General features: G+C 40.2%; 1 protein-coding gene across 2 annotated transcripts in view; it reads left to right on the forward strand.

Annotated features, from left to right (window-relative positions):
* Window positions 1-418: 418 nt before the first annotated feature.
* The window catches only part of LOC124875190 (SH3 and multiple ankyrin repeat domains protein 1-like), a 71,011-nt gene continuing 48,315 nt past the window's right edge, over window positions 419-23,114 (forward strand). For both annotated transcript variants that reach the window (XM_047377172.1, XM_047377173.1), the window contains exon 1: window positions 419-628. The gene's annotated coding sequence lies outside the window, so the exon portion shown is untranslated. The remainder of the gene's footprint in view (window positions 629-23,114) is intronic.

The raw sequence follows: 23,114 nt of genomic DNA on the forward strand, positions 1-23,114 counted from the left end.
AGAATCCTGTCATCTACAGCCATGATAAAAAAAGACGCAAAAGGATAAAGAGACTTATTTTTATTTCACAATGACCTCAATGCTTCTTAAAGACCACAAAGGGGTCAAATCTCCAGAAAGAATGAACAGGAAGTGAATAAATGAGCATATGACAGGACAAGTGTAACAGATTGATGGAGTGGCTCAAATAATGAGGAAGGAAATGTGATGAAGGATGGACAGAAAGAGTGAGGGGAATTAATGAGGAAAATAGGAGGTAACTGGGAAGAGGAGATCTTGGGTGCAAAAAAACAGAAATCCAGGAGAGAAACTGATGAAGATGATTGCAGGAGAGGGATCAATCCTGCTGGAGAAGGGCGACAGGGAGAGAGCGTGGATGTGTGTGCATCAGAGAGCGAGAGAGCAGCTATACCAGAGCAGAGAGGAGTTGAAAGAGTGTGTGTGAAAGAGAGGCAGCACAGTACAGGAGCTGAGGGTGGCTCACTAGAAGAAGAGAAAATGTGATTTTAAACTACTTTTTTCAAATGTTCTTCATCTCTGAAATTCTAGTCCTGTTTTTTGTTCTCTTTGTGGTTTATCAAGACAAACACTGAGGATACAAGAAGGAGCACCACAGCCAGACTGAAAGGTATTTACTTTCTTTCTGCTCATTTGCAATTGTTGTTTGCTTAGAATAACCTGAACCTTTGTTTGCACTTCATTGTGATTGCGAATGATTGTCCCAAATAAAGGGATATGGAATGAAAACGCTGTAAAGTGATGCAGAAAATCAAAAATAGAAAATGAAGAGCGAAAAATGATTATTAGCAGGAAAACGTGCTAGAAGAAGAAGCAGGAGCTGCTGAAACTGTGTGGGGATGAGGGGCACATTTCCTCTGGGGGTCTCCTTGTTTAATGTAGGTGTGTGTGTGTGTGGGGGGGGGGGTATCACAGCAAACTGCAATATTACTGTATTTCACAGCGAACTAACAGGATTCCTACCAGTCATTTCCACTGGACCCAGTGGGCGGTGTCACTGGGAAAGAAACAAAGAATGGACCCTTTTATGCTGAATTTGACTTTATTGCCATAATTAAATCCCTTAAGACTAGTTAAGAGTTTGCATCAAGTAAGTCAGTCCATGTTCATTATGATTCACATTCGACTGCTTGTTGCAGACACAAAGTGGGTTATGACCTGACAGGGATGCAAGACAAGGAACATGGAAGCACTGCTGGGTCCTCTTTACACTTTCACCTGGCTGCTCCTCTCATGCTTATTGATTTCAGCAAAAAAGGAGCAAAGACAAAGTTGGTGAAAAATGTTTCAAATTCCCTTTATTTTACATGGAAGTTTGAATCCGAACAGTGTTGGCCAAAGCTTGTCTGCCGTGGTTTACATTTCTGTTCTGTTGCCTTTACAAGTTGAGTAAAAACCCTCCACTAATCTTCAGAAACGTCATCAAAAAGTAAAAAAAAAAAAAAATTTTAAATATATATTATTTAAAAAAAAAAGAAAAAAGGAAAACATGAGTAAATAAAAGAAAACAGTAATCAAGCTAAACAAACCTCACAAAGTAATATTTATTTATTTTACATGGGGGCCAAAAATATGGATGACCCAGAAAAGAAAATGTTTTGATAAAAATAAGAGTTTATATGTAGAAAATTATTATATGAATGCAGCTCAGGCACCTGCAGCATTGCTGTGCAAAAGTTCAGAGAAAAACGAGCTTAAACTGGAAGGTGAGACGAATCAGATGAGAACTCATCAACACCCACATTTCCCACACTTCTTCAGATGTGATTTGATGAAATTGTTGCCTGCTTGGAGTTTGCACCATGTCAGCTGGTGGAAAGGTGAAAACCTCTCACACATCTCCAAAGAAGAGTCTCACACATTCAGCTGCACCAAACAATCCGGTTTATCCCAGGCCCGGCAGAACAGGGAAGGTTACACTATAAGCCGGAGTGGTGCAGCAGTGGTGCGTCCCCGCTCTGCGCTCTTTCATCCTGTAATACATAATTGACTGCGCTTCTTAGGAGCCACCACACACGTTTTCAAGCAAAACGAGCAATACCCGACTTTAAAAGCATATTCTCTGCTGGAGAATTGGACCATGGGGAATTAATTTGGAAAAATGCAGCAAACAAATAAAGTGGGCAATTTAGAGCAGCATGAGCACAGAAAGATTAATGACTTCCACACAATACAGAACAATTGATCATAATAGAGCAAATAGAGCCAGCTATGCTGGAGAGGGACTGGGAGATTATACGTGATGTTTGCCAAAAGAGAAGACAGTCAGGAAACAACTGTGGAAGATCAAAGATGTGAGAAGGACCACAATGATCAGAAAGCCCAACATAAATCTGTGTTGTTCTGTGAAATTTCCACCACAGCTGCCTTCTCATTTCCCCTGCAGTCTGTCACGTCTCACGCTGAGCTTTCTGGCTGCCTGGGCCTGCTCGGTCCTCTGCAATCACTGCAGGAGTCAAGACCAGGAGTCAATAATCAGGCCGGGCAGGACCAGCAGATATGACGGCGCTGTGTGCTCCACCAATTCTCCAGGGTTCGGTGGAGATATTAGAAGGGGACACAACGCCGTCAAGCCGAGGGAATATTTCCTGTGACAGCTCACTCCTGTAGGATAACCGCTCTGGTATGTTAGCTGCAACTGTATTTATAAAGAAAACCTTCCCAAAGCAGGCCCAACTGGAAAGCTGTATGGAACCACGAGAAAACGAATTATTAAGCATAAAATATATTATTTATGAGGTTGTAATTTATGGAAAACACTGCAAAAAAGGAAAAAAAACAATATTTAGTTTGAAACATAGCTTCAAAGAATCTTCAGTGTAAATAAAGGTTTTTCCTATTTTAACAAGCTTCATTGTTATATTCATTATGACGGAGGTCAGTGCTTCTCCTGAATCTGCATGCTTTACGTTATTACATACAGGAAGTGGTTCCCCTGAGGGCAGAGCTGAAGGAACGCTGTAAGCTGTTAAAACAGAAGTCAGCAAACTGCAGCACTTTATGGAGATGCTCAAACACCCCCAGATGGTCCAGTTTGAACAGAACCTCCGACTGATAAGCCTGGATGTGCTCTCTATGAGGAATCACAACTAGAAGCTGCAAAATCTGAACGCTTACATCCAGTAAACATGTTTCAGTTCAGCAGGCTCCATGTATCTTCCTGCTCAAGTTCCTCTTTCAAACTGGGTCTTAGAAAACTGTTGGCACCCTTTTCACATTTTCACATGATTATTGGGATTATATGTGACAGACCAACACAAAGCATTTCTATTCAACCTCCTTTACTCTGATACATCTAAAAAATGTTAGTGAACAACCAGCATCATAGAGACCAAAGAACCCAGCAGATAGGTTAGGGAGAACGTTCTGGAGAAGGGGGCTTAGGTTCTAAAACAATATCCCAATTTTTAAACATCTCACAGAGCTCTGTTCAACCAACTGCATAACAGCAACCAAGAAGCCCATGGTACCTCTGGAGGAGCTACAGAGATCCACAGCTCAGGTAGGATTATCTGTTGCTAGTTGGTTGCAAACTCCACAAATCTGACCCTTATGGATAAGAGCCAAGAAGAAAGCCATTAGAAAAAACAAAGTCTTTTTGCAGCTGGACCTATTAGGCTACATGTACAATGCAATGTGAAGCAGAAAACTAACACTTCGCATCACCTGCAACACACAACTGTCACACTGAAACATGACGTTGGCAGCATCATGCTGCGGGGATGCTTTCTACAGCAGGTACAATGAAGCTGGGTGGAGCTAAATCCAGGACAATCCTGGAAGAAAACCTGTTATAGGCTGCAGAAGAGCTGAGACTGCGGTTCACCTTCCAGCAGAAGAACCATCCTGAACATACAGGCAGATATACAATGGATTCATCTGTTAAATGGCCTAATCAAAGCCCAAACCTAGATCCAAATGAGAATCTGTAGTGATACTTGAAAGCAAATGTTCACAGATGTTCTCCATCTAATCTGACTGAGACAGAGCTTGTTTCTAAGAAGAGTGGACTCTAGATGTAATAAGTAGAGGCATACCCTAATAGATCTGCATCTGCAGTTTTAATGAAGGATAATTCTGCAAAGTATTCAGGGGGGCTGAACACTTTTCAGAGTTTTGTTTTAAAAAAACAAACAAAAAAAAAACAAAATTTGATGCACTGCTGTGTGTTGGTCGATCACATAAAATCCCAGCAAAACACATTGAAGTTTGTGGCTGCAAAGGGGTGTGAATACTTTTGTTATGCACAGGATTTGGGAATCTCAGGTTTGATTAATCCTTGGTGGAAGTTTAAATACGTTGTATTCCCTCTAACCATTAGCTTCACATTTAATCAAAAAAGCCAGCAAGGGTTAAATTTGGTCCCTAATAGCAAGAAAAATGTGACTTTTCCTCAGAACATGGCAGCAAAATATTTTAAAGTGAAGTTTGAAGCTTTTTCTGATGGGTGATCTAATTAAACATTTTACACGGAGGGTGGATGAACTGTAAGGAGGCCTGACAGCCACTGACACGGTCCTCACTGTGTTAGCCATGTCTAACAGCATTTATTAGCCTCTTGTTGGCTTTTGTCCCTCAGCGTTACCTTTAAGTCTCTGGATGAGTGAGGTAAGTGAAACCGTCACTGATGGACGGCCTGTTTGGAGATGTTTACATCGGCACTCGTGTGTGTTTGTCCGACTGGTCTGTGAGCTGCTCTGTTTGTACGTCAGGTCTGATGTTTTCATGTGTAAAAACGACGATTTATTGGGGGTGAAACTGGCTGCGTTCTGTTGTTATAAACCTAGAGGTGACCTTTGAACTCCCTTTGTTAATGATATTTTATTGACATCTTAATGCATGTACTGTAACGTACTAAGGTGTTTTTTAGTTGATATAAACTAGAAAACTGCAGATAAATCCTGTTCAGGATTACTTTTGGGAAAAAATACAACAGAACAAAATTGCTAATTTATTTGTGGTGCAGGTGGTAGACAGACCCTTTCAAAAATATTCATACCCTCTGAACATTTTAATATTTCTCTTATTACAACCCCAAATAGGCATTTTGTTTTATTTAATGTGAAATAGCACATTATGAAGTGGAAGAACAAGGATAAATGTTTATTTGATTTTATTTGCAAAGCATAAATCTGAAATGTGTGTCATGTGTATTTAACCCTGTAAGTAAACATTTTCTAGAAACACGTTTTTGCAGCAATTGCAGCTGCATGTTTTTGGAGGATATCTCCACCAGCTCTGCACCTCTAGTGAAATGTTTTTTCAGTTCCAGTCAGTCTGGATGGATAGCATCTGTAAACAGTTGGATTTAGGTCTGCTCAGGCCTTTCCCTGCTGAAGAAAAGCATTCTCTCAGCATGTTGCTGTCACTACCATGTACCAAGCTCTGGGAGATGTTCAAAACTTTGGAACCTAACCCTGCTTTAAACTTCTCCACAACCTTCTCCATGACCTGCCTGCTTGGTTCCTTGGTCTTCATCATGCTGATTGTTTTCTAGAGAAGCCCTAGAAACAGAAGAACTGAACCCTGATTACTAATTAGAAGATTTCTTAAGGCAACTAGTTGTAATTGATTTCATTTTTGGGACCAGACTAAAAGGGGCTGAGTACAGATGCACACAGACTTTTAAGATTTGTTGGTTTGTTTCCTTTTTACAGTTTATCACATAATGTATTGGGATGTGAAAAAGTTTAAGGTGTATGAATACTTTTGCTCTGAAGGTCAGGAAGAAAAACTGGGTTTACAACCAGTTGTCCACTGAGTTTAGAGCCAGCTCTGGCCCTCACAGAGAAAAGCCTTTTAGCCTTTAAAATAAGAGAACATCTGTGGATGTTTTGTTTTGGGCAGAGGACCTCAGTCTGAGCATTGATTAAGTATCTTTCTGTGAAGCTGGTGAAAAAATTAAAGGAAAATTGTAAGCATGATGCAGAACTGCTTAATTTCTCTCATACATACTGATACAAAAGCAAACAACAGAGACAAGGTTCTGAATGAGAAAGAGTAAAAGTTTGACCAACGCTGAGTTAAGGGGTTTCTGTTTTCTGACAAAGCAGCGTTAGACTCAGTATCGATGTCTACGTGCAGCAGTGGGACTTTAAAATAGAACAGGGGATGTTCACTCATAAATCTGTGTTGCACTGAGGTCTCGCGGCCAATCCAGCCCAGTTTAGCCCAAGTAAGGCCCTCAGCACATTCAGCCTGACCCAATTGAATCCACAGTAAAGAGGAAAGATAGCCCACTTTGATCAAAACGAGACTGCAAGCCAAGATTAGAATAACTATACAAGATAAACTACTGAGGCTGGTTTCACACGAACGTTTCTGACAAACAGCAGTGAGAGTCGGAGAGCTTACTAGGAGGTGGCTGCATAATTACCTGGACCCTAGAAGAAGTGGAGCACCTTCTGAAGCAGCTTGTCCATACTGTGAAGCTTCGCGGACAAATCAAGCTGGAACTCAGGTGAAAGCAGCAGGATATTAATTGGTTAAAAAGTAGAGAGGGACAATTATTTTATTTACTCACTTAACAACTGATTACCAAGGTTATTGTGTCTAATTTTAATGAGCATTGAATTTGCAAGTGATTAAAAGACATTGAATTTGTTCAGCGGGAGCCGTTCTTCCCCCCCACTGAGGAAGCTGACTCACTATCTGGTTGAAGAGAAGATCAATTCACTGGTTGCCTTGTAATGAGAAACACTCATGCATTTCATCCGATTTTACCAAGTATTGGTTTTATTACAGATACAAAGTGTTGACACTGGAATAGTACACCATGAGAAAAACACAATTTTTGCTGGGTTTAGTCATTATATTGCGTTGCAAAATTATTGATGACCCTTCAACCTTGTCACAACCTCAAGGTTCAGTGAAAGACCAACACTGATTAGTTGGAAGCTAAAGAATGAATATGAGTGTGAATACTTTTGCACGGCTCTGCATGTTGTCTTTTGGCACTAACTCTCCAAAGTGCTCTGTGCAGTAGGGTTCCTCTTGTCATACCACAGTATTATAATGAAATCCTACGTCAGAGCACCACCCACAGACCCGATGGATGGTGTTGCACCATTCATATAAAATCTAAGTACCCTTTCCCTTCATGGTGGTGACTCACTCCATCCATCCCGTGTTGGAGTATGGATCGAGGGTTCTTGTTCTCCGCTACAGGCGCTACAAACGAGGCTGAAGGGTGCAGACCCAGTCAAAGAGAGGGATATAGAGGACAGATCTTGGCCGCTCCACTTTTGCCGGATGTAAAAGTGGGACAATCTGTTCCTTGGATGATCTCCAATTCTACTTTCCCGGGACTGATACACTGAAAATATATCTATACACAAGCTCTGTCCTACATTAGAGGAGAGTGAGTGAGCGAGAAAGAGGTAGAGGCTGACAAAAATAAATAATAGGAGCTTAAGTTAAAGTGACACCCTGTACGGTTTTCATGGCGCATTGTGCTGGAGCCGAGCTTCTAAATGTCTCTGGGCAGGAGAGGAGGAGGAAGAAGCACACGCAGTCATGGTGTAATACTTTAGAAGCAGACCGGCCATAATTTAATAAAAGGAAAGCAGACATAGCACAGCCTGCATTATTTTACACTGCATTACTTTATAGTGCAGAAAACCTCAGTTTGACTCCTCCTTCTCTTTTAAGGAAAATAAAGAGCAAAAACTGTCAGGAAAGGGACAAGATGAAGAGGAACCAGAGTCATTGTTGACCTTCACAGGCTTTCTGCTGTCCGGCTCTTCAAGGAGATCATACATCTCTGTCCTCATTATAATGATCAGTCAGGTTCTGACTCTTTATGGGGGTTTTTTCTGTCTCACCATCTGAAGACCCACATCTCACTGATTCTACCTAAATGCTCTCATTATGGGTTCTATTAATGAGAAGTCAAGAGAAGCTATTGACCTCCTTTGGTTGAAGAGTCTCTCAGGCTTCCTGTGTTTTCAGATTTTTCTCTTTTCTACGCGTCTGTCTCCTTTCAGCACCTTATTACATGAGAAAAACTAAATTAAATGCCACAGATAAATTCAGAGAAAAGTACGAGAGTAAAACTAAAACTTGTAGAGGGAACTCTCCTCATTTCTCTGATCTGTTGGATCTAAAGCAGACACTCCCAACTATTTTCTAAATTACTACAACTCTGTTACGTTCTACAAAAGTCCAAACTTTCCAAGAATGACTGAGAGCATTTTGGCTATTCTGTTTACGTTATCCACATGAATGTTAGAGTCACTCATGATGAGAAGTCAGTCAAAATCTATGCAGATGACAGAAAGTCATCTTAAAACTCATGGATGAATGAAAAGATGGATGGATGGATGGACTGTTCAGACAGGTCAGAGGGACTCATCACAGCAACAAGTGTGTTGTTGCATCTCATGTGAGAACACAGTTTGCTGGTGAAAAACGCTGGCATATAGTTCTGGTTCGGTTCACCTTTCTTTGTCCACTGTAGCCCAAACAGCGATCCAGGGTGTCTACATATTTGGAGCAGATACCAGCTTAAACTGCAGGCTTCACTACTGTTCTGTTGATGCTTGACCAGTTTTAGAGCAGAGATGATTGAATGCAGTCCAGATTTTTAAAAATATCATTATATTATCACTAAAAGCCTTCTAATTTAGATGTGAATCAGACACCAGCTTCAGCACCATTAGCTTCCAGCAGGGCAAAATGACAGCAGCACCCACTGCTTATTGAGAGAATAAGCACATAAGAACCAGAGAAGATGTTCTGGGTGAAACTGATAGATAACTCGTGCTGTCCCCTCATGGGACATGACACATATATCAAAATCCCTCAATGCATTAACTTTATTTATTTCCCAGACCAGATGAACTTTTATATGATTTTATTTGTGAAAAAATGGCATCTGAGTAGTTGTATTCATCATTAGGAATAAAAGCAGCATTCATAAAAGGATGAGACTCAGAGGAGCAAATCTGGACAAAAGAGCTTCCTTTTATCACAACATGCAAGAGAAAATCAATAAAGTGTCTAAAATTGATGTTTCAGAAAAAAAAAAACAGATGGATAGCGCAATATAATGCAATAATTAAAGCAATATGGAGGTCTTTTAGTGCATAAAACCAGAGGAAGAACAGTCTAAGCTGAAGTTCATAATCTCTCAGATCACTGATATGAAACACATGGAGAAGCCATTTGTTCACCTTTCACTGAGATCTGCAGTGATGAGTTAAATACAAGTACTAAAACTTTGTGTAAAACTAACAAAATAAATCACATGCATTCTTTAAATACAGAAATATTAACAATTTCAAACAAACTAATAACACTAAACATAGACTAGTAGCCAGGATATCTGGAGAGAACCTGGAATGCATGAGGAGAATATAGGAACTCCATGCTGAAGGACCTGAATTTAATTAAATTCAGTTTATTTATATAGCGCCAATTCACAACACATGTCGACTCAAGGCACTTCACAACAGTCAGGTTCATTCATTCCTATTAATCCTATTAATCATTGAACAGTTCAGTCAGATTCAGTTATTTATTCAAATTGGATAAAAAGTTTTTCTATCTAAGGAAACCCAGCAGATTGCATCCAGTCAGTGACTTGCAGCATTCACTCCTCCTGGATGAGCATGTAGAGACGGTGGACAGTCACTGGCGTTGACTTTGCAGCAATCCCTCATACTGAGCATGCATGTAGCGACAGTGGAGAGGAAAAACTCCCTTTTAACAGTAAGAAACCTCCAGCAGAACCACAACCAGGCTCAGTGTGAGCGGCCATCTGCCACGACCGACTGGGGGTTTGAGAGAACAGAGCAGAGACACAAAAAGAACAAAGAAGCACTGATCCAGGAGTACTTTCTATGGGAAGGAAAAGTAAATGTTAATGGATGTAGCTCCTTTAGATGTTTCATCTAGAAAGAAAGAACAGATAAACTCTGAGCCAGTTTTCAAGGTTAGGGTCTGAAAGAGAGCACATAGAGTTAGTTACAGTAGAAGCTCAGTCAGTAGCCATGTCTAGGAGAGAGAAAGGGTTAAACACTGAAAGACAGGGCCATGTGGATCATCGGTAGAAGGTGAGCATTAAGTTGTTGCCAGCAGAAACTCAGACGATTCCCCTCTCCAGAAAGGTGTCACAGGTAGACACAGAGCCAGGCCAGGTGTAACTTCTAGGAAGAGAAAAGAGAGAGAACAAAGTTAAAAGCTGAATTAACAGCAAATAATGCAAAATTGGAGAGTAGTATGAGAATGTAGCGAAGAGGGTTAAAGTGGTCATTATGTCCTCCAGCAGCCTAAGCCTATAGCAGCATAACTACACAGATAGTTTCAGTTCAGATTATTTAGTTAAACGGCGCTTGTTTACAACAACGTCGTCTCAAGGAACCCCACAAAGGGTCCCACTGATGGTCATTGTTATACTAAAAACCACAAGGATTGGGATACCTCTCTCTGTCAGACTGATTATAACCATTGGAAAAGAGAAGGGGTCATACAGGTAGCAGAAATGGAGGGTGTGTTTGCACCTCAACCATAACTGAGCCGGTTTAGGCTAAACCTGACTCCCCCTTACTCCATCCAACAGGGAGGGAGGAAGGCTCCCTCCCTGATAACCTAAGCCACTCTAACTATAAGCTTTATCAAAAAGGAAAGTTTTAAGCCTAGCCTTAAAAGTAGACAGGGTGTCTGCCTCACGGACTAAAACTGGGAGCTGGTTCCACAGGAGAGGAGCCTGATAACTAAAGGATCTACCTCCCATTCTACTTCTAGAGACTCTAGGAACCACCAGTAAACCTGCAGTCTGAGAACAAAGTGCTCTGTTAGGAACATATGGACCAATCAGATCTCTGATGTATGATGGAGCTAGATCATTAAGGGCTTTATATGTGAGGAGGAGAATTTTAAATTCTATTCTGGATTTAACAGGGAGCCAATGAAGGGAAGCTAAAATAGGAGAAATATGATCTCTCTTTTTAATTTTCATCAGAACTCTTGCTGCAGCATTTTGAATCAGCTGAAGGCTTTTAACTGCATTTTGTGGACAACCTGATAGTAAAGAATTACAATAGTCCAGCCTTGAAGTAACAAATGCATGGATTAGTTTTTCAGCGTCACTCCTGGATGATATATTTCTAATTTTGGCAATGTTCCAGAGGTGAAAGAAGGAAATCCTAGAAACCTGTTTAATATGGGATTTAAATTACATGTCCTGGTCAAAAATAACACCAAGGTATTTTATTTTATTATCGGAGGCCAATTTAATGCCATCCAGGTTAAGTGATGGACTAAGCAGTTTCTTTTTTAAAGACACTTGTCTTGTCTGAATTTAGAAGCAAAAAATTTAAAGTCATCCAAGTTTTTATGTCTTCAAGACATGCTTGTAGTCTATCTAACTGGTTGGGCTCATCAGGATTTATGGATAAGTAAAGCTGAGTATCATCAGCGTAACAGTGAAAATGTATCCTATGCTCCCTGATAATTTGACCTATTGGAAGCATATATATAGTAAAGAAAATTGGCCCAAGTACTGAACCCTGTGGTACTCCACAATTAACCCTGGAGTTTAAAGATGATTTATCATTTACATGAACAAACTGGAATCTGTCAGACAGATAAGATTTAAACCAGCCTAGCGCTGTTCCCCTGATCCCTACAGCATATTCCAGCCTTTCTAAGAGAATATTATGGTCGACTATCAAATGCAGCACTGAGATCTAACAGAACCAGAACAGACACAAGTCCATTATCTGAGGCCATAATAATATCATTAGTAACTTTCAGCAGAGCTGTTTCAGTGCTATGATGAGCTCTGAAACCTGACTGAAACTCTTCAAACAGGTCATTGCTGTATAAATGTTCACACATTTGATTAGCAACAATTTTCTCAAGAATTTTAGATAAGAATGGAAGACTGGATATAGGTCTGTAATTTATCAAGTCATCTCGATCAAACAAAGGTTTTTTAAGTAAAGGTTTAATTACAGCTACCTTAAAAGCCTGTGGTCCTGATCCATTTACTAAAGATAGATTAATCATATCTAAAATGGGGCTGGTAATCAGAGGGAACACTTCCTTAAATAATTTGGTTGGGATTGGGTCTAACATACAAGTTGAAGGATTAAATGAAGCTAATATTTCTGATAACTCAGGAAGCTTCACAGGATCAAAACAGTCCAAACACAGATCAGATTCTTTAAAGATTGTTACAGCATCGCCTGATAATGATCTACTATAATGAAATTTTCTTTCAGGTGTGGAGTACTCGGTTAAATTAAACTCAAAGGTTATTAAGAAATGGTCAGACAGGACAGGGTTATGAGAAAATATTGTTATGTCTTTACACTCAATGCCATATGTCAGCACAAGGTCCAGAGAATGAATACAAAGGTGGGTAGGTTTGTTAATGTTTTGAGCAAAGCCAATTGAGTCTAAGATAGCATTAAAGGCTAAATTTAGGCTATCACTTTCAGTGTCAACATGAATGTTAAAATCCCCCACTTATCTGTATTTAACACTAAATCAGATAAAAGGTCTGAATACTGATCTAAAAATTGAAAGTAAGGGCCTGGTGGACGGTACAAAACAACAAACAGAAGTGGTTTTAGTGCTTTGCAATTTGGATGAGGAAAACTAAGGATTAAATATTCAAAAGAGTTGTAGCTATTGATTGGTCTGGGGCTAATCAATAAATCGGACTGAAAGATGGTTGCTACTCCTCCTCCTCGCCCAGTATTTCGAGGAATGTGAAAATTTAAATAATTTGTAGGAGTTGACTCATTTATAGTAACATAAACCTCTTGCTGCAGCCAGGTTTCTGTGAGGCAAAATAAATCAATCTGATTGTCACAAATCAGGTCACTAACTAGCAAAGTCTTTGAAGAGAGAGATCTTATGTTCAGTAAGCCACTTTTAATTGTTTTATTTTTCTTTTTAGTCTGAGTTTATTTTTATTAGATTTTCCTGATTTCCTCGTTTTAGATTATTTTTTAATCTATTCAATTTTGGCCGTGGGCGAGACACTGTCTTAATAGGGTAATGGGTGGGTAGCAGTACAGAAGCTGCAGAGGGGAGTGTTAAACTACGACCCTGCTTCCTGGTCTGAACCCTGGGTTGTCAGAGTTTTGGAGAACTCATAAATTCGGCCAGATTCCTAGAAAGAAGAGCAGCTCCATCCAAAGTGGGATGGATGTCGTCTCTCCGGATCAGACCAGGTTTTCCCCAAAATGTTCGCCAGTTATCAATGTAACCCACATTGTTTTCTGGACACCACCTAGACAGCCAGCGGTTGAATGACAGCATGCGGCTTTACATGTTGTCACTGGTCAGATCGGGGAGGGGACCAGAGAAAATTACGGAGTCCGACATTGTTTTGGCAAACTTACACAGCGAAGCAACACTAACTTTGGTGACCTCCGATTGACGTAACCGGGTGTCATTACCGCCAGCGTGAATAACAATCTTACTGTATTTAAGCTGATCCTTAGCCAGCAGTTTCAGGTAGGATTTGATGTCGCCTGTTCTGGCCCCTGGCAGACATTTGACTATGGTCGCTGGTGTCTCTAGTGCCACGTTTCTGACTATGGAGCTGCCAATTACCAGAGTTGGCTTCTCAGCGGGTGTGTCACTGAGCGGGGAAAATCTGTTAGAAACGCAGACGGGTTGGTGGTGACCTGTGGGCCGGGATCTAGGACTATGCTTTCTACGTACCGTCACCCAGCCGGCCTGAGGACCCGGCTGCGCGGGTTCTGCTGGAGGACTGCTATGGGGAGCTACACTCGGTGGCTCCATGCTGGCTAAGGGGCCTCGGCTATCTGCTGGTTTTTCAACAGCGCGGAGCCGGGCCTCCAATTCCGACACCCTCGCCTCCAAAGCTACAAAAATGCTACATTTATTACACGTACCATTATCACTAAAGGAGGCAGAGGAGTAACTGAACATCTGACACAGAGCAGGAGAGAGGAGGAGACTCAGAGAGAGAAACAGCAGAACAGGTAGCCATGATGGAGCTAACGCTAAGCTAACAACCCCTTAGCACTACTAGAAAAACCGTGTAAAACACGGAGAGTCCCCAAATGTTAAATGCAACAACAGAAAGTATGTGTTTCAACATGCTTATGTATTAGAACAAGTAAGAAATATCACAGTAGAGAGAAATCAGATCAAACGAGAGAGCTTCACACACCAAACAATCCACCAAGTGCAACAGTGAAAACAGGAAGTGACGTTACCCAGAGCTCACGCCAACTCAGCATGGATCACACAAGTCTATTCCATTTAAATTCATGACCTTCTTGCTACAAGGCAACAGTACTAATAAATGGACCCAACAGAATCTCACGTCGAAAAATGAAAAAACATCTATTCTTGAATTCAAGTACATTAGAAAATTATAAATACATTAGAAATAATGGCCTTTTACAAAATTACCGGAGCCACACTCAGTGATGCCCTAAACAGCCGCTAGTAAATAAATGCAAAGAAAGATTTTTTAAAAGTTGGTTGGACTGTACGATCTTTCAATCATCGGTTTTCTATTTTCTTCAGGTATACATATCACATGGCAAAACGGCTTATCTCTATTAGCAGTTCTTCAAAAGAGGAAAGACAGGGAAACCTTCTGTTCAAATAGGGCAGATGTGTGTTCACAAATCAAGAATTGAAAAAGCCACTAAACCTCCCCATATCTACAGTCTGGGTAATAACTGCTAAGTTTAAAAGAGATACAAGAACATTTCCAACTCCCACTAATAGAGAACTCCTGTAAATAGCAATATCTTTGGGCCCAGTTCTCCTCTATCTACATGCCAAATCATGCCCAGAGAAGTCAGCTTTTGTCCTTTTAACATAAATGCTAACATTTGCAGAAGTCTCCTTGGACTTTAACTGGATATCTGTGCTTTGGTCAGATGGGACTGAAAGACTGAGGCCATTTTAGCATCAAACACTCTGGGCTCAAATAAAGGCAAAATATGTGGTAAAGCATCTCATACTGATAAGTATGGTGGAGGATCTGTGATTCTGTGGGCCTGCTTCTTGCATCAAGGTCCTGGGAACTACCAGGACATTTAAATTAATGAATTTTCAGGCTTCCCATACATCTTCACCAGGGGTGCCAATAACTGTGGCAGAAATGTATCTGGAGGCTCAGAGCCACATCCAGGCTTTATGAGAGCAATATAGACAACTTATCAAATAGTACACTGATGTAATGTTGAACAACATTATTCAGTGTAGTCATGATTATGCAGACAGACTGAAAGGTAGAGAAGTTGACTTTTGGCTGAGAAACCGTTTTGGAGACCCAGGATGAGGAGACCCATGATGGTCAGCACAGAGACAGGAGAGCCAACAGCTGCAGGAGGAGCTGAGACAGAGCTTTTGTTATTGCAGAGTAAAGCAGCTAAATTAAGGAAAAATTAAGCCCTGCGTCTATAATTACTGAGAGGAGCATTTCAGGAGGCGTGATTGGAGATAAATAGCCCAGTTATAACAACTTATTTCTTCCTTTTGTTGTTATTCCTTTAGAATGTGACTGTTTCACCTGGTTTTCTCATCCTACTTTCAACTTCAGCTCTCCTGCTATAATCCTTTTCTTCTTAAATCTGACTACTATGCTTTATGTAAAACTATAACTCCATCTTTCTCCCCTGTGAACCCCCCTCATCGCTTTTACATCCCAATTAGTCATCTCCTGTCTCCTCACTGCATCTCCCTCCAGTTCCTTATCTTCACTCGTGAATGCTCGACTCCGTTCAATATTTAATGAGACTATGTTCATAAATCAGCCGCCTCTATTCCCTCATGATGCACGGGAATGATAGCATTAAAAACTTGAGAGTGATAACAAGCCGTTCTTTGTGGGCTTTTAATTACAGAAGCTTTTGGACTGAAATGTGAACCTTTTAAGCATCCAAATCAGACACACAGAAGTCCAAAGGTGATTTTCAATGCTAGATATCCTTTTTGATAAGTATAAATTGGTTCCAGAGAAAACTATATATGTATATATATATACAACTGTGTATGCACCACTAGTCTAAAGGATCCTGGATGGTTTTCAAAATCCGTAAAGTCACTCATACAGGAAATTTGTCCTTAAAATTTTTATTTTTTTATTTGTGTTCTTATTTTGTTTTAATAGCCACTGGAACATGTTTGCTGTTATAAAACAGAACATAAATAAATAGAGAAATAATTTACAGAGCTGTGGAAATTGTATTCTTCTACAGATTTTCTTCTTTTTTGTTTTTTCTTTTTCAAATTTAGCTTCTTTTTAGATGATCAAACTGATTTTAATATTGTTTAAAGATACCTGAAGTGAAGGTAAGGTAAGGTAAGTTTATTTATATAGCGCTTTTCAGCAACGAGATACTCAAATCGCTGTACAGGCAATTACATTACAATCACAAAGCAAATAAACACAGATACAGACACAGAAAAAACAAATCAAATGATAAAATGAAACAACAGAGGTAAGTTAAAAAAGTTAAATAAAATAAAGAGAATACAATGATGGATAAGAAAATGAAAGGAAAATTGGACTGAAAACTTAACTAATTATGCTTAGATGGCCCAGTCAAAGGCCACTCTAAACAAATAAGTTTTTCATCTTGATTTAAAGCAACTTAGATTTTCGGCACTTTTACAGTTTTCTGGGAGTTTATTCCAGATTAGTGGAGCATAAGAGCTAAAACCTGCTTCTCCATGTTTGGTTCTGGTTCTGGTTCTGCAGAGTAGATTTGAGCCAGAAGACCTGAGAGGTCTGGGTGGTTGATCCACTGACAACAAGTCTGTAATGTATTTTGGTGCTAAGCCATTCAGTGATTTATAGACTAACAGAAGTATTTTAAAGTCTATTCTCTGAGCTACAGGGAACCAGTGTAAGGACTTTAGAACCGGGCCGATGTGCTCCACTTTCTTAGTTCTAGTGAGGACGCGGGCAGCAGCGTTCTGGATCAACTGCAGCTGTCTGATACACTTTTTAGGCAGACCTGTGAAGACACCGTTGCAGTAATCAATTCTACTAAAGATGAACGCATTAATTAGTTTTTCAAGGTCCACTGAGACATTTGTCCTTTAATACTGGAGATGTTCTTTAGGTGATAGAAGGCCGACCTTGTTACTATCTTTATGTTCCTCTGAAGGTTCAGGTCTGAGTCCATCACTACACCCAGGTTTCCAGCCTGACTGGTGGTTTCTAGCTGTATTAACTGAAGCTGTGTGCTAACTTTTAAACACTCTTCCTTTGGTCCAAAGATTATTACTTCAGTTTTGTTTTGATTCAGCTCAAGACAATTTTGGCCCATCCATGCATTGATTTCTTCTATGCATTTACCCAGCGCTTGAATGGGTTCATGGTCACCTGGTGACATCGTAACGTATAGCTGTGTGTCGTCTGCATAGTTATGATAACGTACGTTGTTGTTTATTAAAATCTGAGTTAGGGGGAGCATGTAGATATTGAATAGGAGGGGCCCTAAGATGGATCCTTGGGGAACGCCACATGTGATTTTTGTGTCTCTGATGTAAAGTTACCTACTGACACAAAAAAGTCCCTGTCCTTCAAGTAGGATTTAAACCAATCGAGTGCTGTACCAGAAAGGCCGACCCAGTTTTCCAGGCGTTCTAATAAAATGGAGTGATCAACAGTGTCGAATGCTGCACTAAGGTCCAATAATACCAGCACTGTGGTTCTTCCACAGTCTGCATTTATACGGATGTCATTGAACACCTTGACAAGAGCAGTCTCTGTACTGTGGTGAGCAGGAAGCCTGACTGGAAGACATTGAAGCGGTTGGTCGTTGTTAGGAAGTTGTTTAACTGCTGAAACACAGCTTTTTCAATAATCTTACTGATGAAGGGGAGGTTTGATATAGGCCTATAGTTCTGTAGTAGCAGTTTGTCCAAGTTGCTCTTTTTCAATAGAAAAAGCAGTTTTTTAATCCTGATTTCCTTTTATTAATAATCTATCCAAACCAGCCTGGTTCTGTATGAAAAGTAGTTGCCCCATATAGATTTTTCACACACAGGACTGATTACTGCCTGACCTGTTGAAACAAGAAATCACTTAAATAGCACAGGTCTGACAACATGAAGTAGGCTTAAAGATCTCACTAAAAGCAACACATCATTAACTGCTTCAGGAGCTGATGGAACCAGAAGTTCTGCTCTCTACCATAAAATCCTGAAGAAAAATGTTCAGCCATCGTTTTTTGACCTAAAGGTCAAGCTCACTCGGGTTATGCAGCAGAGCAATGATCAGTACCACACCAGGAACCCTATAAATGAAGAACTAATAAAATATTTTGAAGTGGCCTAGTCAAAGTACAGACTTAATTCCAGTTGAGATGGTGTAGCTTGACCTTCAGCAAGCCCTTTGTGCTTGAAAATCCAGTATTAAGGCGCAGTTAGACCTTTATGGTGCATGGAAACTTTGGCATAGTTTTTTACCAGATGGGGGGTATCAGAATTTTAGCACTATTGGCTTGCCATACTAAAACCCAGAGACTTGAAAGAAAATGCAATTAATCACCAGCTTCTCAGACACAATAGACTGAAACCGAAGCCCTTCTTTCTGCAAAGCAACAGTGAAACTAAAATGAAGTTGCTTTAGTGTGGAAATGAATAAATCTCAGCTCTTTTTCTGATTAATTCTGTTGCGGTTTAATGGATTTGTTTAGAGTATGTGTTAGATATTACCAGACAAACCAGGAGGACCAGAGCTGGTTCTGTGGACTTTATCCTAACAAGCAGATTAACATATGGCTGTTCTCATTAGAGTGTTGCAATAACCTGAGCTAACCAGAGAGAGAAATCTGTGTGGTCCTCCTCCATGCGCTGCTACACTTGAACTAAACAGAGTTCTGTGGGATATAATGTGGGAAGACCTTGTATGGCTTCAGATCTTTGGGTTCAGACAAGTTTGATTTAAGAAGTGAAGCTGCAGAGCATCCCCTTCGTTTCACCGAAAAGTAAAAACTACAAGGCTGCGATCATGGCTTCTTAAATGAGTAAATGCATCCTTAAATTTCTTTATGTTGATGCTTCACTGATTTAATGTCTATAATTCACAATACTTTACAGAACCTAAACAGAACCTCATAAAATATTCAAGTCTCAGTCTGAACAATGCAGAGAAGGAGTCACCTTAGATATCGTTTGTCATCTACACAACAACATGTCATGGTCAGTTTTCTATGCATGTACATGAACATATCATTGATGACATCACATGAGGCATAGGGAACTGATCAGAGTGCATCTGAAGGCAGCAGTTTGTGTTCCCATGTTTCATCTTCATTCACATGTTTGTTAGGAAATCCCTCCTTCAGAGGTGTTGTTATTTGAGCCAGAGCTGAGAACACTGCATGGTTTTCAGGTAAATCTGTCAAGAAGATAATGTATGGAAGTGGACTGTGAAGAGGATCAGGGCAGCATGACCAGATTTAATTATCAAAGAGACGACTTATAAGGACCATTTGGCTCCTGAACATCATTACCAGGCAGACAAATCCCACCAGTTAGCCTCAACCTGTCTGCACAGCCTAGACCAGGGGTCAGCAACCTCTACGTCCCCAAGAACTAAAAAGCAACATGACTCTTTGAAATCAAATAGCTTTTTATAATAACCACTATAGGATTTCTTAATTTTTAAATTAAATAACAAAAATGGTATTTTTGTTTTTTGGTTAATTCATTTTCTTCAGCATGTTCTCCCCGTGCATGCGTGGGTTCTCACCGGGTACTCCGGCTTCCTCCTACAGTCCAAAGACATGCCTGTTAGGTTAATTGGTCACTCTAAATTGCCCTTAGGTGTATGAATGAGTGTGTGTGCATGGTTGTTTGTGTGTTGCCCTGCGATGGACTGGCGACCTGTCCAGGGTGTACCCCGCCTCTCGCCCATAGACTGCTGGAGATAGGTACCAGCTCCCCCCGCGACCCACTATGGAATAAGCGGTAGAAAATGACTGACTGACTGACATTTTCTTCAATGGAGCATTCAATTTTTGAACATAGTTTGCAACCTATTGACAAAAGAAATTACTTAATAAAAAAAAAAAAATTCTTCGTGTCATTATTTGTGGAAATATTACACATATATTGCATGAAAACAACTGGGAAAAATTGCTAAAGCTAGCATTTTAAAATGACAATTACATTTTGAAACATTGCTCAGTTCTTTAGCATTTTTGGCCAAAGTTTTTAAGAGCAACAGTATAGGGTCTGAAGAGCCACATATCCTCTATAACATCACTCCAGACCACATCACAAGGAAGCACAAAGAAAAAAAACTTTGCTTTTAAGTCAGAAAGAGACATAGAATGAGTTCAAAGTTCATGCAGTACTACTGTACCTGCAGACCACTTACTGAAGGAGGGCCCACTAAAATGAACAATATCTTACAACATCTTACAACTGGAAAATATGCACAGAAACCAGTCAGATGGAGCAAATTCATACCAGAAGAAGATCTCAAGATGACCATCGTCTTCATCACTTCACAGCTACATCCATAACGGCTTTGGCGTCTTTGAAGTCAAACTTTGGCGCAGTTCATACGCTTTAAAATCTGTTGAATTTGTCAAAAAAGGCGCCATGTTTACTAACACCAGCTGATCAGCTCCACTCTTGTGCCTCTTGTGATGTCATCAACCTGAATACACAAAGCAGAATTAGAAGACTTTTTAAAAAAATACACCGAATTATGTAAAACCAAATACAGTTTGACATTTTTGACTTAATTTTGTTGCTTTATTCACGACTTGTGAACCGATGTCATCTTGTAAACACACACAAGCAATCAAATGGAGAAAGACTGGAACAAATGGGATGATGGCCTCAAAGACTGGAAATTGCTCTGAACTGACAGCTGAGGTGTTTTACACTCGCATTCTAATGTGGTTCTTATATTTTAAATTCATACCCCATCCTTTCACATGGATCACAACCAGAGGTTAACATAGCAAAGTCACAGATTACTGATTCACCCAAATACCTTTACCAAGTACCCCTCATGAACTACTCACCATCTAACGGCAGCTTCTGCATGATGGTGATCTGTGTCCTGATTCCAGTTGTGTCTACGGGATCCATCCGTCCATCTGTTCATTCTGATACCCTCCGACTTCAACTGCCAACTTTCACGGTATTCAGAGCATCGGCCTGCCAATCACATACTGGGAGATCCCCTGCATCATTCTCCACCAGTAAGGTGACCGTGGGCACCGATCCAGATCTGCAGCCAGACCAAAGAGAAACCAGGACATGGTACAAGCAGGCACCAGTATGTAAAATGTGATGTACAGCAAAGTGAAGGAAATATGTTGAAGCAAAAGGAACCAAAAGCTGCTTCACAACATGCTTGTTGCAGCTTGTAGTTTGATGTCGGGTGAATTAAAAAGCAGAAGGTCCAGTGAAACCATCTGATGTAATCATTCTGCTTTGATGTCAAATCATTAGGATCTTTGAGTCCTTCATTCACAAGAGAATTTCATGTATTTTGGGACAGAGATCTCCCCCTTTAGGCATTTCTCTCTACTGTTTAATGCTTGAGGACACAATACGGAGCCCTTGTGTTTACTGAGTTGAGTTCAGATGGAAGGGATGCTGGCATTCTCATATAAGTGTAGCACTCATTTACAAAGCAGGTTTAATTTTGCAGATTGACCGATGTTAAGGTGTTCAAATAACCTGCTTCCTAGACAAATCCTCCTAATGCTTGTTCAGATCTATTGTTCTAAACAAGTAACAAGTAATTTAAAGTCATCCCGTGTATTTAAAAAAACATTTTTTATTTTCTCTTGTCTGGAGGATATCGATGAAGGTGTGTCATCCTTCAGATGTTAGGAGATCTAACAGCACCTGGGAGATGAGCAGTAAACATCTCCTGATGGCAAGGCTGAATAAGGAGTTGCTAAAGAATTCATTGACTCATTGGTCGGCAGTAATGACTGTCCACCTGTCTGCCTTCAATCTCCATGGTAACCAGCTGCTTCACCGGCTGATGAGCAAGCAGTAGTCTCTACTACCTCCATTACGTCCTCTGGTTTTACCTGAGATATTCAAAACAACATCAGGATACAGGTTTCAACTTATCATCTAAATGGAAGAATGTTAGCTGCCAGCACTGCTATCATGTCCACCTGTGTTCAGACAGGTTGCTATGGAAACGGTCAGATCCAAAAACTTTTATTTCACAGCCTGTTACAAGCCATCCTCCAAGATTGCCCCCCGTTCATCTAAACATCAGTTCTGACCAGCTTTCCGGTTCTCACTGAAGAAAAGTATTCCCAAAGCATGATGCTGCCATCACTATGTTATGTGCACTGAAGTTGATGTATAATGTCCTTTTTCTGCCACATATAGTGTTTTCTATGTGTGCCAAAAATAAAATTTTTAAGCAGAGTGCCTTTTTCTTCTACATGTTTGCTGTGTCCTCTGCATGATCTGTGGCAAACTGAAAAAATAACTTATTTTGGTTTTCTTTCGACAATGACTTTCCTTTTGCAACTCTAGTTATCCTATTGACCAATTCTCCTAGCTGTGGGTCTGTGCAGCTCATTACCATGGAACTCTCGACTGTTTCTCTGGTTAATGCCAGTTTGTCAGTTTAGGTGGACGTCCATGTCTTGGTAGATCTGCAGGTGGTCCGTCTTCTCTCCATGTTCAGGTGATGGATTGATCACAGCTATGGGAGATGTTCAAAGCTTGGAATCTTGTTGTAGAACCTAAGCCTGCTTTAAACGTCTCCACAACCTTCACCCTGACCTGTCTGCTATGTTCCTTGGTAGTCATGTTTGTTCTTTAACAAACCTCTGAGGTCAGAAACAGAACAGTTGCATTTAATCTGAGATTAAATTACACATAGCAGGACTGTGATTAGGTAATTTCAGTGAAACATCATTTGTAAAGGTGGCTTAATCCAATTCACAGCCCATGTTTTAGATTTTCATTAGTACAAATAGTGAAAATTTCCCTTTCACAATTATGCTCTACTTTGTTCTGATCCATCACATAAAATGCTAATAGAATACACTGAGGTTTGAGGTTGTAATGTGACAAAATGTGACAATGTTGACAAAGGTGTTGCAAGGCAGTGTAAATGACTTTTGCAAGCATTA

The sequence above is a fragment of the Girardinichthys multiradiatus genome, chromosome 10 (genome assembly GCF_021462225.1).
Source record: "Girardinichthys multiradiatus isolate DD_20200921_A chromosome 10, DD_fGirMul_XY1, whole genome shotgun sequence".
In the NCBI taxonomy this organism is placed as follows: Eukaryota; Metazoa; Chordata; class Actinopteri; order Cyprinodontiformes; family Goodeidae; genus Girardinichthys; species Girardinichthys multiradiatus.